This window comes from Petaurus breviceps, unplaced genomic scaffold (genome assembly GCF_028583685.1).
Source record: "Petaurus breviceps papuanus isolate PSGF00001 unplaced genomic scaffold, PetGlider_PUasm1.0 90977, whole genome shotgun sequence".
NCBI lineage: Eukaryota > Metazoa > Chordata > Mammalia > Diprotodontia > Petauridae > Petaurus > Petaurus breviceps.
In genome coordinates this window covers 16,593,620-16,608,556 of record NW_027187391.1, presented here as the reverse complement: position 1 = coordinate 16,608,556, position 14,937 = coordinate 16,593,620, and the positions used below count along the sequence as shown (strand labels likewise).

The window sequence follows — 14,937 nt, the reverse complement described above, 5'->3', positions numbered from 1 at the left end:
TAGGTTATTCTTTGAAAATCACTGTTCTGGAAGGAATCCTTTCATATCAGGATATACACACACACATACATATACATACACACACATACACATATACATACATACACACATACACATATACATACATACATACATTATATATGGGGTTCTCCCCTTCCATTAAAAAAATAAAGGTGGGGGGGTGTGGAGTCAAGATAGCAGAATAGAAATAGAACTTCCACAGGGCTCCAGCTCCCACCTGCCCCAATTCATGTAAAAGGTGACTCCAAAGAAACTTTGGAGCTAAAAAACCCACAAAATGACACAGAGAAGCTAACCTCCCACTAAGGACAGCCCGGCCAGGCAGGCAGGAAGTGGTCAGCGCAGTGCTCTGGGAGCTGAGCCCAGGCCCACAAGAGCCTGAGATTTTAGACTCAGGGCAGGCCTGACCAGCTGCCAGCTGGATAGACTTCAGATCACCATCAGCTGTGGCGATTTCCAGAATTATCAACACAAAAATGCTAAGGACAAAGTGAGAGGTCAGTGCAGTGTGGACTTTGGGATCCAGTAATTTGGGAGTGCTGTCGGCCTTTGCCCCCAGGTTGAGAAGCAGCTAAGGTACAGTGCCGTGCAGCTGCCACCATGTGGCTGCTTAAGCTCCTGGCCTGCAGATTGTAGGGGGACCAAGCGACCAATCTGAGGGGTAATCACTCTTGCTTTAAACTGCTTGGATCTGGAATATGGTTTAGGTAGGAGGTCCTGGTGTGTGCAACCAGCTTGCCAGAGTGTGTGGAGGCTTCAGAGAGGGCACCTTTGGCAGCTGAGAAAATCCCAGCTATTGGGACAAAGCTCCCCTGTCTGGTAGCAGAGTCCTACTGTGGCAAAAAGCCCCAAAGTCAAATCATTTAGTGGTAAAATGAGCAGGCAAAGGAAGCAAAGAAAACAGAGCAATCCAACTTTACACTCTTATTTTGGGGACAAAAAAGATCAAACCATGGAACAGAAGGAAGACTGAAGTCAGAACTCCTGCACTAAAAGCTTCCAAGAAAAATCTGAGCTGCTTACAGGCCACAGAGAACCTTAAGAAAGATTTTGAAAAAGCGAATAAGAAAAATGGAGGAAAAATTGGGAAGAGAAATGAGAACAATGCAAGAAAATTATAAAATGAGAGTGAACAACCTGACTGAAGAAAACAACACCTTAACAATAGCCTAACTCAAATGGCAAAAGAGGCTCAAAAGGGCAATGAAGAGAAGAATGCCTAAAAAGCCAAATTTTCCAAATGGAAAAAGAATCTCAAAAGTTCACTGAATAGAATCATTTCTTCAGAATTAGATTGGAGCAAATGGAAGCTAGTGACTTTAAGAGAAGTCAAGATACTAATAAACAGATTCAAACAAATGAAAAAATAGAAAGCAATGTGAAATATCTCACTTGGAAAACTACTGATCTAGAAAATAGATCCAGGAGAGATAATTTAAAAATTATTGGACTACCTGAAAGCCATGATCAAAAAAAGAACCTAGAAATCATCCTTCAAGAAATTCTCAAGGAAAATTGCCCTGATGTTTTAGAACCAGAGGGCAAAATAGAGGTTGAAAGAATCTACCAATCACCTCCTAAAAAAGATCCCAAAATGAAAACTCCTAGGAATAGTATAGCCAGGTTCCAGAATTCCCAGATAAAGGAGAAAATATTACAAGCAGCCAGGAAGAAGCAATTTCAATACTGTGGAAACACAATCAGGATAACAAAGGATCTGGCAGTTTCTACACTGAGGGATCAAAGGGCTTGTAATATGATATTCCAGAGGTCAAAGGAGCAGGGATTAAAACCAAGAATCACCTACCCAGCAAAACTGAGTATCATGTTTCAGGGGGAAATATGGTCATTCAGTGGAATAGAGGACTTTCAAGCATTTTTTATGAAAAAAAAAACAGAGTTTAAAAGAAAATTTGACATTCAGATACAAGAAGCAAGAGAAGCATGAGAAGGTAAACAGGGAAAAGAAATCATAAGGAACTTGTCAAAGTTGAACTATTTATATTACTACATGGAAAAATGATAATTGTAACTGATAAAAATTTTTCTCAGTATGAGAATAGTTGAAGGAAATATAAATGTATACCCCCCCCCCACATATGTCTATGTGGGAGGGTTTATGGGTATATGAATACATATGTGAGTGTGTGTATATATGTGTACAGGTATACATAGAGGACACAGGACCAGCTTAATATAGGGAGGGATGATACTTAAAAGGTGAAATTAAGAGGTGAGAGAGGAATGTAATGAGAGGAGATGGGGAGAGACAGAATGGGGTAAACTATCTCATATAGAAGAGACAAGGGAAAATGGTTATAATGGAGGGGAAGAACAGGAAGGCAAAAGGGAATGGGTCAACCTTATTCTCATTGAATTTAGCTTAGGGAGGGAATGACATACACACTGAATAGGGTATCTCACCCTACAGGAGAGTAGGGGGGAAGTGGATGAGGGGAGGGATAATGGAAGGGAGGGTAGGCTGGGAGGGAAGTTGGAAGCACCCATTTTTGAAAAGGGACAGGATCATAAAAGAGAATAGAACAAGTGGGGGGTGGGATAGGAGGGAGGGAAATATAGTCATCTTTAACAACATATCCACTATGGAAGTGTTTTGCATAGCTACACATGTACAACCTATACTGAATTGCTTATCTTCCTGGTAAGGGTGCTTGACAAGGGAGGAAGGGAATGAATCTGGAACTCAAAGTTTTAAAATCAAATGTTGAAAAAAAAATATATATATTATTAATATTATTTTACATGGAACTGGGCATAGAGATCCACCATGCCCTACTGGAAAGTCGAAGGGGGGAAGGGAGAAGATATGGGAGAGAGCAGATTGGTGGAGGGGATATCCAGTCGGATCGCTGTTTTGGAGTGGTGGGTAGAGGGAAAATGGGGAGAAAATTTGTAACTCAAAATCTTGCAGAAATGAATGATGTAAACTACAAGTTGATAATACATTTGATAAATAGACAAATAAATAAAGGTCTCCTGAAAAGTACACATTCTCACCAAATTTAAGTCACAGAATAATAAACTCAGGCAGAAAAATTTCTGTGTTGGAAGGATTCTTAGCTGCCAACTCCCTAGTAGAGTCCATAGGGAAAAACGATCTTCACTTGCATTCCAGGAGAAATCAACATCTTTTCCTTGCAGACCTCCAGTGAAGGCAAGATCCATGATCTCAGCAGCCATCCCATGTCACTTTTGCACAGCTTTAAATATTAGGAAGATTTCCTTACATCGAAATTTGTCTGTTTGCAACTTCTACCCATTATTCCTTGTTCTTCCCTCTAGAGATGAAAAGCACAAGTTTTACGAATGCCTCTTCCATTCAATAATTTTAAATACAGCCACATGAGGACACAATATCACTCCTACTACCTGGGACTCCCACAAGAGTAACACAGATAAACTCTTTGAAACAATGTTAGATAGTGGCTCAAAAGGATGCGATTGTTCATTAAACTTTTATTTCCCAGTTTAATTTAAACTCTACCCACTGGGTTAGCTGTTGGTATACATAAAATCTGTACATCTGTATTTTTTTTTCTTTGACTCTATTATGGCCATGTATTATTTTAATGTATTAAATTCTCTGCAGAAGAAGTAATGAAGATATGTTCTCAGGATTTTAGAAGGCTCTTAAAACATCTACTTCCCATCCCCCCCCCCAACTTCTGTCCCCCGCCTCCAGCCCCCTGACAATTCTTTATAGGTATTGACCACGGAGAAGCTGAGATTGTCCGGTCTGTTAATTCGGCTTTTTCAGTGATGAATAGTTCCAATCCTATTTGAACTCTCATCAAACCACTATCTCCGTCCTCCCAGCTCCCACCCGGGAAGGCTTTCTCTGTCTCTTGGCTCTCATTGGGGGTAGGGCAAAGTTGCCCAACGCGCTGCATGAGTGGCAGCCAGGAAAAGGGGACAGCGTTCTAGGTCTGGTCAGGAGGGAGAGAAGAGGGAGTGGAAGGAAGGGGCACTAGCTCTGGCCCACAAACCTGACTGATCTCCGGCGCAGCGCTCCAGCAGCCCACCAGGGGGAAACCCAACCCAACCCGCCAACCCCAGAGAACTGATGTGCAAGCTGAGGAAGAGGCGTGGACCAAAGGATGGGCAGGCACCAGCCAGGATAGAGGACTTGCCGAGCAAGCTGCTGCAGGGGTGCTTCTCAACTTCCTTTATGGAAACTTGAGGGCCACGGAGCTTCAGGGCCCTTGAGACCCTCAAACCCTGGGGGACCACCGAGTGGGTGTGTTTGAGTGCACAGTCGCTCCTGCTTTCTTCCTTTCAGGATGGAGAAAGAATCGGTTTAAAAAAAAAAACCCGATATTTTATTCTATGGAAACGGTTTTAGTTTCTATGAATCGGTTAAAAAAAAAACCCGAGATTTTATTCTATGGAAACGGTTTTTAGTTTCTATGGAGACAGACTGCATGCTAGCTTCAGGTTTTAGAAGTGAAACTTTGCCTCGGGGAGAAAGGGTGTGTGTGTGTGTGTGTGTGTGTGTGTGTGTGTGTGTGTGTGTGTGTGTGTGTGTGTGTGTTGTAGAGAAAGAGGAAAATGGGTGCCTGGTTGTGGACGGGGATGAGGGGGGGGGGAGGAATTAAGATTCTGTCTGTCCTTCCCTTCGGGGAGAGAGACTAAGAGGGTAAGAAAGAGAGAGAGAGAAATAAGGATAGAGAGGGAAAGGGAGAGAGAGAGGGAATCATGAGGGAGTTTTCCCTGGGAAGGGAGGAGGCGGGAGAGAGAGTGTGGAAAAGCTTGGCTCTGTTTCTTGTCCAGATTGCAAGGGGCTCACAATGAGATGCTTTCCGAAAACCCCGCCCCTGCATCCCTCCCTCTCTCTAGAACTGGGGTGAATTAATTTGATCTGATGTTCAGGAGCAGTCGAGAGATGAACTCAAAACTTTTCCCTTCCTTTCCTTCCTTTTTTTTTTCCTTTTTGTCTTCTTCCCTGGACAGATGTGCAGCCACAGCAGCAACAGCAGCGGCAGCAGCTGTGACTGAGACTTTCGAGCTAGCTTCTCTACTCCTCCATGCCCGTCTCTTGCCCAGCCCGGCCGCCAAGGGCAGGAGATGAGAAGCTCTGTCTGGTCCGATGGCACTGACTAGCTTCACCTTAGTTCAAAGTGGGCAAAAGCCGAACCAGGTGGACTATCGAGAAACCACAGCCAGACTGGGAGTCACCACCGCCACCACCACCACCACCACCACCACCGCAGCGTTCTCCTCCTCCTTAGATCGGGAATAGATGCCCCCCCACCCACACACCCCTCCCTCCTTGAGCATTTGACTCATCTGCCCACCATGGGATCTCCGGCGTCCTCAGCCCCAGCCCCTGCAGGGCTGATGTGGAGGGCGGACCAGCACTTAGTCTGCCTCCGAGCTCCTTGCTGAAAGCTCCTGCCTAGCTCTTCTTCCTTCTCATCCCCTTGGAAGGAGCCCGATGTCCTAGGAGTTTGTGGAACTCACCGCTACCCCTGAGCTCCTAGTGTGACAGCTAAGAGAAGAGAAGGCAAGAGAGCGAGAGAGAGCCGCCACTCCACCCGCTGAGGCACCGCACACTTAATTGCAGGTGAGAAGAAAGAAGCGGATGCTTACCGCTAGCTCCCTTTCCAAACCACCAACCGCCTTTGAGAAGACAGCTTTTCTTTTAGCCTTTGCTTCTAATTCCCTACATCCTTCCCTGTTAGACTAAACATGATTTCCCGAAGTTTTGGAAATCCTCCTTCCCTCCAGTACCAGTCTCTCAGCCCAGGCTAGCAAGCATGAGACATTGAGTGGGAGAAGCATCCAAGTAGGGGGAGCATCGGACTGCCTTTCTCTTGCTACACCCTCCTTTGTCTGAGTTCCAGAGTGAGCATTCTCTGTTAGAGAGAGCCATTGCTTTAAATGGTAGCAGCCTCTGGCAAAGACAAAAAACCTCAGGGCTTCCTGAAGCAATTTATTGGAGTGGCACAGTCTACACAGGCAAAAAAGTCAAGTGGAGAGGCAAAGCAATTATCCCAGTACACTCCACTCCCATTCCCTTTTGAGGAAAATGGAAAGATTGGTTGAGCTTTGCTCCAGGATTAGATACCATATATCTATATCTATATATCTATATCTATATATAGATACATATATAATATAGATATATATCTATATTGAATAGGTGTCCAGGTCCACACTGTCATTTTGCCTGTGTAGACACAACACTTCCTGTACGTTTAAGGTCACTAGATTTATTTGGGTCCATGCGAGGGTTGCATTGGGAACAACAGTACAATTAGTATTGGTAATAGATGAAGTAAGGGTAGACTGGAGCAAAGGAACAATATCTATTTCCTCCCTGTGAGTAATTGACTAGTAAATGAAGACTAGCTAATTCTGCAAATTTTAGCCTGGTGTTTCAGAACTGAATATGTTGTACTCCAAAGCCTTACCATGTGATACAACTTCACATTTCATAGTTGACACAAACAATTAGTAACACAAATAGTAGTGATCAGAATAACAATTTTGGGGAGGGGGTGTCTTCTAAAGAACTGAAAACAATGTGGTAGAGAAATGCAGTCAGACTTTCAAGAGCTGTCAAATGCTCATTTCTTATTTATCCATAGTTGCTTTTGCAGAGAATTGTTTTGTTGGTATTCTTCACTTAGTCTCAATTCACTATCTACTTTCAACTTAACCCTACTGAAAGCAAATGCCAATGCTTTTTTCCCTTTACTCTGCCTTTTCTAACATGATGAAAACACCTATTTGTAAATGAACTTCATTTTTATCAGGCTACAAACATAATACTATTTTACCATCTTATGAAAGGAAGGCTGACTTTGAAGCTTAGTTAAGTTTTCCTTATTTCAGCAATGTATTTTTTACTATTATTATGCTATAAGAAACATCTACTGGTAGTTTATAGGTTTTTTTTAACAGCTTGCATTAAACAGAAAAACTCCTCTCAACAGAAAATAATGTCTACATTAAATGGAACTGTAGTTAAATGCATTTGTAATATGAACTTTATGGAACTTTTATATTTGTAGCATTATATGTGTTTACATATATGAATACACCATATAATACTATTTGGAATAGATTACATCTAATAACATAGAGCCGAGAGAAATATGGGTTAATTTTCACTAAATTGGGATACTGGTTATAATTTATTTGATATTGTAAGGCAGGAAAGCATTCACCAAGAGGAAGACCTAGTCACACAGTCATTTAGAAAAAAGGTATTATATGGAATTTGTATTAAAATTACATAGAAACATCTAACCTGTTGATTCTCAGTGCATAATCCAGTTAAATGCCTATGATAGTCAAAAAAGAAGTTCACTCTTATCAAAGTAAATACTTTGGAAGAAGATCACAAGAGTTTATAAGACGGTACTTTCTTATTTTAAAATGTGTTTTAATTTTAAGTTGAGCTTTTTGAAAGCTCTGAAAATTAGATTACTAAAGTTGAATACAACCTTACTTGGGTAGTTGCTCAATTATTTTACTCTGCTGGCCTTTTGGCAGTGGCTCATTGGACAGTGACGGATTATTTGTGCTATACAGTGGAAGACAGATCAGAACTAATTGCTTAAATGCTCTTGGTTCATTCTGCTCTCCCAGGAAAAAAGAGAAGGAAATCCATACTTAGCTTGGGGAATAGACAAAAATAAATATTGATAAAGCATGAGAGTTGCATTTAAAAATTATTAATGGAGAATTGGTGAAATAAAATAATTATAATACCTCAGCAGGATACACATTAGTTACCAAGTAGACTGATGTTTAATAGGCTAGGAAAAACTTTTTTTATAATTAGATTTCATTTGAAGGTAATCTTCTTCAAACAAGAAATTTGGGGGTTGGGTAGGGAAAGAGATTACCAAGCAAAGTAAATAAGAAGAAATTTAGCAGCAGCAACAACAAAAACCCTAAAGCTACATAGGCACATTAATTCTTCCAAAGAGATATAATTAGAATAATAATAACTCATTTTTATATAGTGCTTCATAGTTACAAAATATTTTGTTCATATTATTTTATTTGACCTTTACAATAATCCTGTGAAGACTGTTATTATCCCCACTTTATGGATGAGGAAATCAAGACTCAGGTTGTTACCTGTCTAAGGTCACACTGCTAGTAAGTGATATTAAGTAGCAAATCCAGGACATAAACCCAAGACTTCTGAATTCCAGTCAGTGATGAACTCTATAATGTAATTTTTGTCTTAATTAAATTTTAGTAATAGTTCAGTTTGATTTGATATATTAATCTGTGAAATCTGAACCAATAAATTGAATATATATTAATGTCTTAATCAAATAATATCAAAACCGATGTCCCAATTTACTGCAAATTATCCTATTATCCCCTATATATTCCATCTTCAAGCCACTAGATGTAATCTTTTCCAAATACTATGATATAATGTGTTTGTGTGTGTGTTTGTGTGTACACACACAAATATAAAAGTTCTATAAGGTTCATATTACAAAGGCACTGAGCTAGGTGCTAAAGGAAAATATACAAAGTATAAGATACTTGTCTCAGAGTTTAAAATTCTAGTCACCCAAATGAGACATTTATTTACATTCTGAAAGACTGATAACAATGTAAGTCAGTACAGAGTGCTGAATTAATGAAAGAGTTAGCACTAGCAAGAACACTGGCATAGAGTTTGGGAGAACTGGGTTCTGGTTCTGCCACTAATTTGCTCTGTAGCCTTGGAAGAGTCATCTTCTTTAGCACCCGGTTTATTTGCAAAATGACAAGGTTGAACTAGTTGGCCTCCAAAGTTCATTCCAAGTCTAAAATTCAATGACTCAAGAACAAATATTTTAGGTATCCAGAAGAAGGAGAGATTCCCACCAACTGGGACAGGAAAGGAATGCCTTGGTAGAGGAGTTAGCAGCTAGCTAGAACAAATCCTTTTGTTTGGATTTAGTCAAAGGGTCACACTTGAGGACCTAGAAGGCCACATGTGGCCTCAAGCTGGCAGGTTCCCCACCCCTGTTAGAGTCTTCTGCATAGTAGGCACATAGATATTTATAGAATTGAATTGAGTTTGGATAGGTAGGGGGTTTTGTGGTTGTTGTCATTATTTTCTAATACTTTTGTGGAAGACTTTGAATGTCAAACTATGGAGTTTGGATTTTATTCCAGAGGGCCCAATCAGGAGATCTTAGACTTTGTGGTAGACCTGTGCTATTGGTTATCACCACCATATGCCTCAGTTCTCTATGAAAGCTTTTCCCATGAGTGATCCTGATCCCCTCTCTGCTATATTTTTAAGCTGAAGAGATTGGAATAGTTACTTGATTCAACAAACTTTCATTAAGTACTTTGCCTTGTATAAAACCCTGTAGCTCTTATACCTCAAACTATAGACTGTAGGCAAGTTTCCAGAGAAAATAGTTTATGATTTTACTGTGAATCCTGAGGACAAATCTGATGCTAGGATATGGGCAACCAGGTTACATTTGAGGGCTGGAGGAGGCAGTCTGGGGTTGGCATTTAGAGGTCCAAGCTAGGGATGGACCACAAGAAAAGGCATAGTCAGGGTCTATAAGTGTGGCCCTAATGCAGGTTGGGGTGGGGCAGGTCAGCAGTCAGAGATCTATGACATGAAACAAGGGCAAGTTAGGTATAGTGTCTGATTATACAGGCCTGAGTTTAGGATTCATAGCACAAGTTAAACATGAAGAAACAAAAAATAAAGTTTAGATTGAGAAACAGGGAAACAATGTCCCAGGATCTGGAACAAGTGAACAGATCAATGTGATAGTTCCATCAGGGTGTGATTCTTGCATATAAGATATGGTCTATCTGCCACATACAGCCTAGCAGTCATGGGAAGTTTCCCAGATTGAGGAAGGGCTCTGCACGTTTTTAAAAGCAATTCAAATGAAAATAATCTATCAAAAATCAAACAATGTGATTTCATCTTTATATTGTTCAGAATCTTGACCAAGCTAGTATCTCTCATAATTCTCTACTTTTATTTTTAAAAGATTAAAAAGGAATTCAATTTTGGTTAAGATAAAGCAACAACAATAAGCTTCTTTACAGGTAAGATATAATGGCAATCTATGTTGCCACATGAGATATAGTTTCTTCTGTAGATTCTGGTGACCATAACAGAAGACAAGATCTCCTTGGGGCTCCTCCCATTCTAACAGAGAATTGTCTATGATGATTTGAGAATTTCTGGCCTGAGTTATTTGAAAAAAATGATAGTGCCATTATAGAAAGAGGGAAGAAATCAAGAAACGAGTCAGTGTATCATTGTGGAAAGAGCAATGGACTTGGAATACTAAATTAGGAGTCATTGGACCTGAGTTCTAATTTTAATTTTATCCCTTATTACATATGTGACCTTGGGTAACTCACTTAACTCTTATGGGACTCAATTTCCTGTCTGAAAAATGGAAGGTGTAGACAAGATAGAATGGTGATGAGAGAAGTGGACCTGGAGTCAGGAAGACCCGAGTTCAAATCCAACCTCAGATACTTACTAGCTGTGTAAACCTGGGCAAGTCACTTAACTGCTATCTACCTTAGTTTCCTCACCTGTAAATTGGGGATAATAATAGTGCCGACCTCCAAAAATTATTGTGTGAATAAAATAAGGTAATATTTATAAAGTGATTTGCTATAATGTGTTATGTTTAGCTTAAATGCCATATAAATGCAATCTATTATTGTTAATATTTTTATTAGTTTTAGTTGACCTCTAAGCTCCCTTCCATTTCTAAATTTATGATCCTATAAGAAAGCAAGCTCATTTTTCAGTTCAGCATACATTTATTAAGCATCTACAATGTACAAGGGACTGTGTAAAGTTCTGTGAATACAAGGATGAAAAATGAAATGATTCCTGTTCTTGAGGGGCTTGGACAATGTCTGTATGGTTCTTTTCTAGTGGGGAGAGATCATGGATTGCAGCATGGAACAGCAGAAAGAATACTGAATCTGTCACTTACTAATTATGTGACCTTGGACAAGTCACAACCTCTCTGGCCTTCAGTTTCCTCATCCATAAAATGAAGATATAAGAATAGATGACCTTTGAAATCCCTTGCAGCTTTAATGATCGCCTGAATTGCTCTTTGAAAGAGTAGAAAGCTTTTAGAAGTGTAGGTTATAGTAGGAAGGATCAGCATCCAGAGATCTGTGCCATGAAAGAAGGCACAGTTAGGGAGAGTATGATAATACAGAGTTAACATTCATTGGGCTCATTTCAGACTTGGGGATCATGTGTGCAAATCATGATGATGGGAGAGAGAATAGAACTATCTGGGAGTGAAGATGCTGAGTTCCCTCCTAGGATTGTTGAATTTGAGGTGATATAGGGACATTCAAATGAAATTGTCCAGCAGGCCTTGGCAAAAGAATTGGTGACCAAGGCAGTCCCATCCAGGACACAGTATCTCTATAGTTATGCCAAATAGGTTGCCAGGCCAGATTTTTAGAAGATTTACTTTTATTCATTGATATAAATTGAACAGAACACCTTTAAGTACTGGAACTGCCAACATTTTACTTTATAAAGATACTTGTCATTAAAATAGTTTACATACATAATATAGTCACAATATATGCATATATGCCTGTGTTTCTTCTTGAAGATGCTAAAAAAACCCAGCTGTTTTCTAATGAACTATCCATTAATTAACAGGTTTTTATTAAGCACCTGCTATTCACTACATACTGTGCTAGATTTCCAGAGACATAAGTATAAAGAATGAAATAATCTCCACTTGCAAAGAGCTTACATTTTAATGTGCAAAACAAGAAGTATGTGCAAAAGTATATTCAACATAAATAGAGAATAAAAATATAAATGATATAAAGTAGTTGAACACAAGGAAGTTTGGGAATGAGAGTCCTTGCAGTTGGGCTACCGTGAAAGTCTTCATGTACAGATGGTAAGGTAGTGATTGAGCTTCGTTTGAAAAGAGGAGAAGTGGAAGTAGGGCAGAAGTGTTCCAGGTATTTGGAGTGGCCGCTGGAAGACGAAGATTGTGTGAGGAACAGAGAGAAACCAGTTTGATTGAATCAAAGTGTGTATGAGGATGAGTTGGGTCCAGTACCTCTGGAAAGACAGGCTGGAGCAAAATCGCATAGGATTTTAAAAACGAAATGAAGGAATTCTGAGGTTACATATGCAGTCCAATAATTATTTATTAAGTACCTACCATGTGCCAGACACTTGTTCTAAGCACATTGGGGATACAGTTAGTAATAGTAATAAGAAGACAGTCCCTGTCCTGAGGAGCTTACAGTCTAATGGAGACAAGACATGAAAAGAGGCAGGAAAGGGGTGAGACACCAGGAGTACCTGGTATAGGGCCATTTTGTTCTATACAGTTGAAACCAACCAGAGCAGCAGAGACAGAGTGGAGTGAGCAAAAATGTCCAATTTTTATCCTTTATAAAGTAAGGCACTGGGAGGAATCTACTTCCAAGCCCTCTAATCATTAGAGCAGTGAGGAGACTGAAGGAGGTATTATCTTTCAAGGCTTGAGTTAACAGCATGGTGATGAGATTAGAGGTGATCAGTTTAATTTGGAAGGGGCATCTTGATCTTCAAATCTGGTAGAACAGAAGATGTAAAGTGGAGAGATCCATCCATATTCCTGAAGACATAAGGCCCAAGTGGATGGCTTAGCCAGAGCAGTCACAACCACTCACTTTAGCAATAATTCCTGTAGTATATATATATACAGAGTGTTTTGTACTGAATGTTTATGGGATGCTGGAGAAAGAGGAGAGTAAAAATGAAGTAAAAGGCATATTCTTAAAGAGCTTATGATTTAGGTAGGATTAAAAATTACTTGCAAATCAGATGTTTGGCATTTAGAACCCATTTTCCCATCAGAGCCTTCCTCATTGTTGGGGACTCATCCTGGAGAGCTTGACTACTGTGATGAGTAAGGAGGAAGGCATAGTGACATTACCCCACTCTCCCTCCATCTCCAACCTTGCATATACACAGTGCCTGTCTCACAGAAGCTTAATGTGGTAGGAAGCAATGCATTCAGGACTTGAACTCAGATCTTCTGAATACAGATTTATGAGATTTCTGTTATAAGGAGTCTTCTTTAGCAATGCTACCATGGGAAAGGGAATAAATAAATGATGAATGAAAAAGCATTTATCAAGTGCTTACTATATGCCAAACACTACACTAAGTGCTAGAAATATCCATTTAAAAAGCTCTTTAGGAGCTCACAATCTGATTGGGGCAAACAACACATAAATGAAAGCTCAGCTATGTGGTCGAATGGAAATCTCAGAAGTTCTAAGTGTTCATCAGCCAGGTGGTTGGTACCAACATGTGTTATGTCATTAAGTCAAATGAATTCTAAGTTTCAAGTTGGAATGCTAGGATCACATCTGTCCTCACTACAGAGGGATCTGCCACTGCCCTGGCTAAAAGCTATTGTGGTGGTTTGGAGCAAGGACTCAGTTGGAGATGGGAGGCAGTAGGGGTGCAGGGACTGATAGAAATGACAGAGATGAGGTTACACAAGATGGGAATTTCAGCAGAGCCAGGCTTCTTCTCAATGTAAAATCAGTATAGGCCAATTTAAAGATATCCCCTTTCTCTTCTTCCTCCAGTCCCAGGGATTAGCTCCCTGGCTTTCCTTTTCCACTAACACCACCTGTTGCTTTCCTTCCCTATCTACTCTGTAACACAACACAGTTTCATAGCTTGTCCTCTGCAGTTAGAAACAGTACTCCTATGTCTGACATGAGATCAGAGCCGTTTTAGAGTTTTCTAAGGATTTTTATTGCTAGAATCAAGAAATATGTGGGGTTAAAAACCAAAACATTATTCCTATCCTTAGCCTCCATTAAAAATAATGTCTTTGTTTCCTCCACTTAGAACTTTTAGAAAGAGATAACATCATGTCTAAATGGCAAATGGTCTTAATGCCCAAAGGATTGAAACAAAATTCATCTCTGTTACAGAGAACTGAACCCAGGCTATCCTGTATGTTTTAGCATTGGAGCTAGGATGGGAGTGGGAGCCCTGGAATAAAAAGCAGGGTGTTTGGAGGATATTGTTCAGAGGACCAGTTCTAGAACCAAAGGAGCCATCAGAAGGGGTGGGAGTGATGCAGAAACATTCTCATTAGTTTGTTTACCTTCTTTTAATCCCTTCTCTTCCCATTCCTCACATAGAACATACCACCTCCCAGCTCTGTGATTTTGTTCTGACTCCCTCCTCCACCCACTTGGAAGTTATTCCCTCCTCACCCTACCTCTTAGAATGACTTATTTTCTCTAAGACTTAGTTCAGCCGTCACTCTCTACATAAAACCTTTTTCTTATTCTCCCAGATGCTAGTGTCCTCCCTCTCCAAATTACCTATCCATCAGTGCTTGAAACAGAGCAGGTGCTTCATATATGCCTGTTGACTGATTTCCCCCAGTACTTATAGTGTAGCCATCACAGAACCTATTTTGTGATGCATAAGGACAAAGTAAGAATGGGGAGGTGATCCCCAGTTGTAACTGTCCTGGAAGAAGAAAACGCCAAAGTGGTGAGTAGTAATATCTTCTTTTGGCTACTGTTTCTTCATTGAAAGATAACTTAGGTAATATATACTTAAAAATACTTGAAAACTGACATATATAGAACTACTGGTCTTAGAAAATTAAAATTAGATCATAATTAGATAAAAAATTAGATCTAAAGAATTCATCTCCTTTATTTACAAATAAGGAGACTGAGACTTGGAGAGAGGAAGTGACATAATATTACTATACCACCACTACTACTACTATTACGACTATTGCTACTACTGATAATAATAGCTAACATTTATAAAGAACTCCAAGGTTTACAAAATGCTGTGTGTGTGTGTATATATATATATATATATATATATATTAAAAATATAAAATATAT

At 39.8% G+C, this 14,937-nt stretch overlaps 1 protein-coding gene across 2 annotated transcripts in view; it reads left to right on the top strand.

The window, feature by feature from the left end:
- Window positions 1–4,882: 4,882 nt before the first annotated feature.
- Window positions 4,883–14,937, top strand: part of TMEM200A (transmembrane protein 200A) — a 144,788-nt gene continuing 134,733 nt past the window's right edge. For both annotated transcript variants that reach the window (XM_069077423.1, XM_069077422.1), the window contains exon 1: window positions 4,883–5,605. The gene's annotated coding sequence lies outside the window, so the exon portion shown is untranslated. The remainder of the gene's footprint in view (window positions 5,606–14,937) is intronic.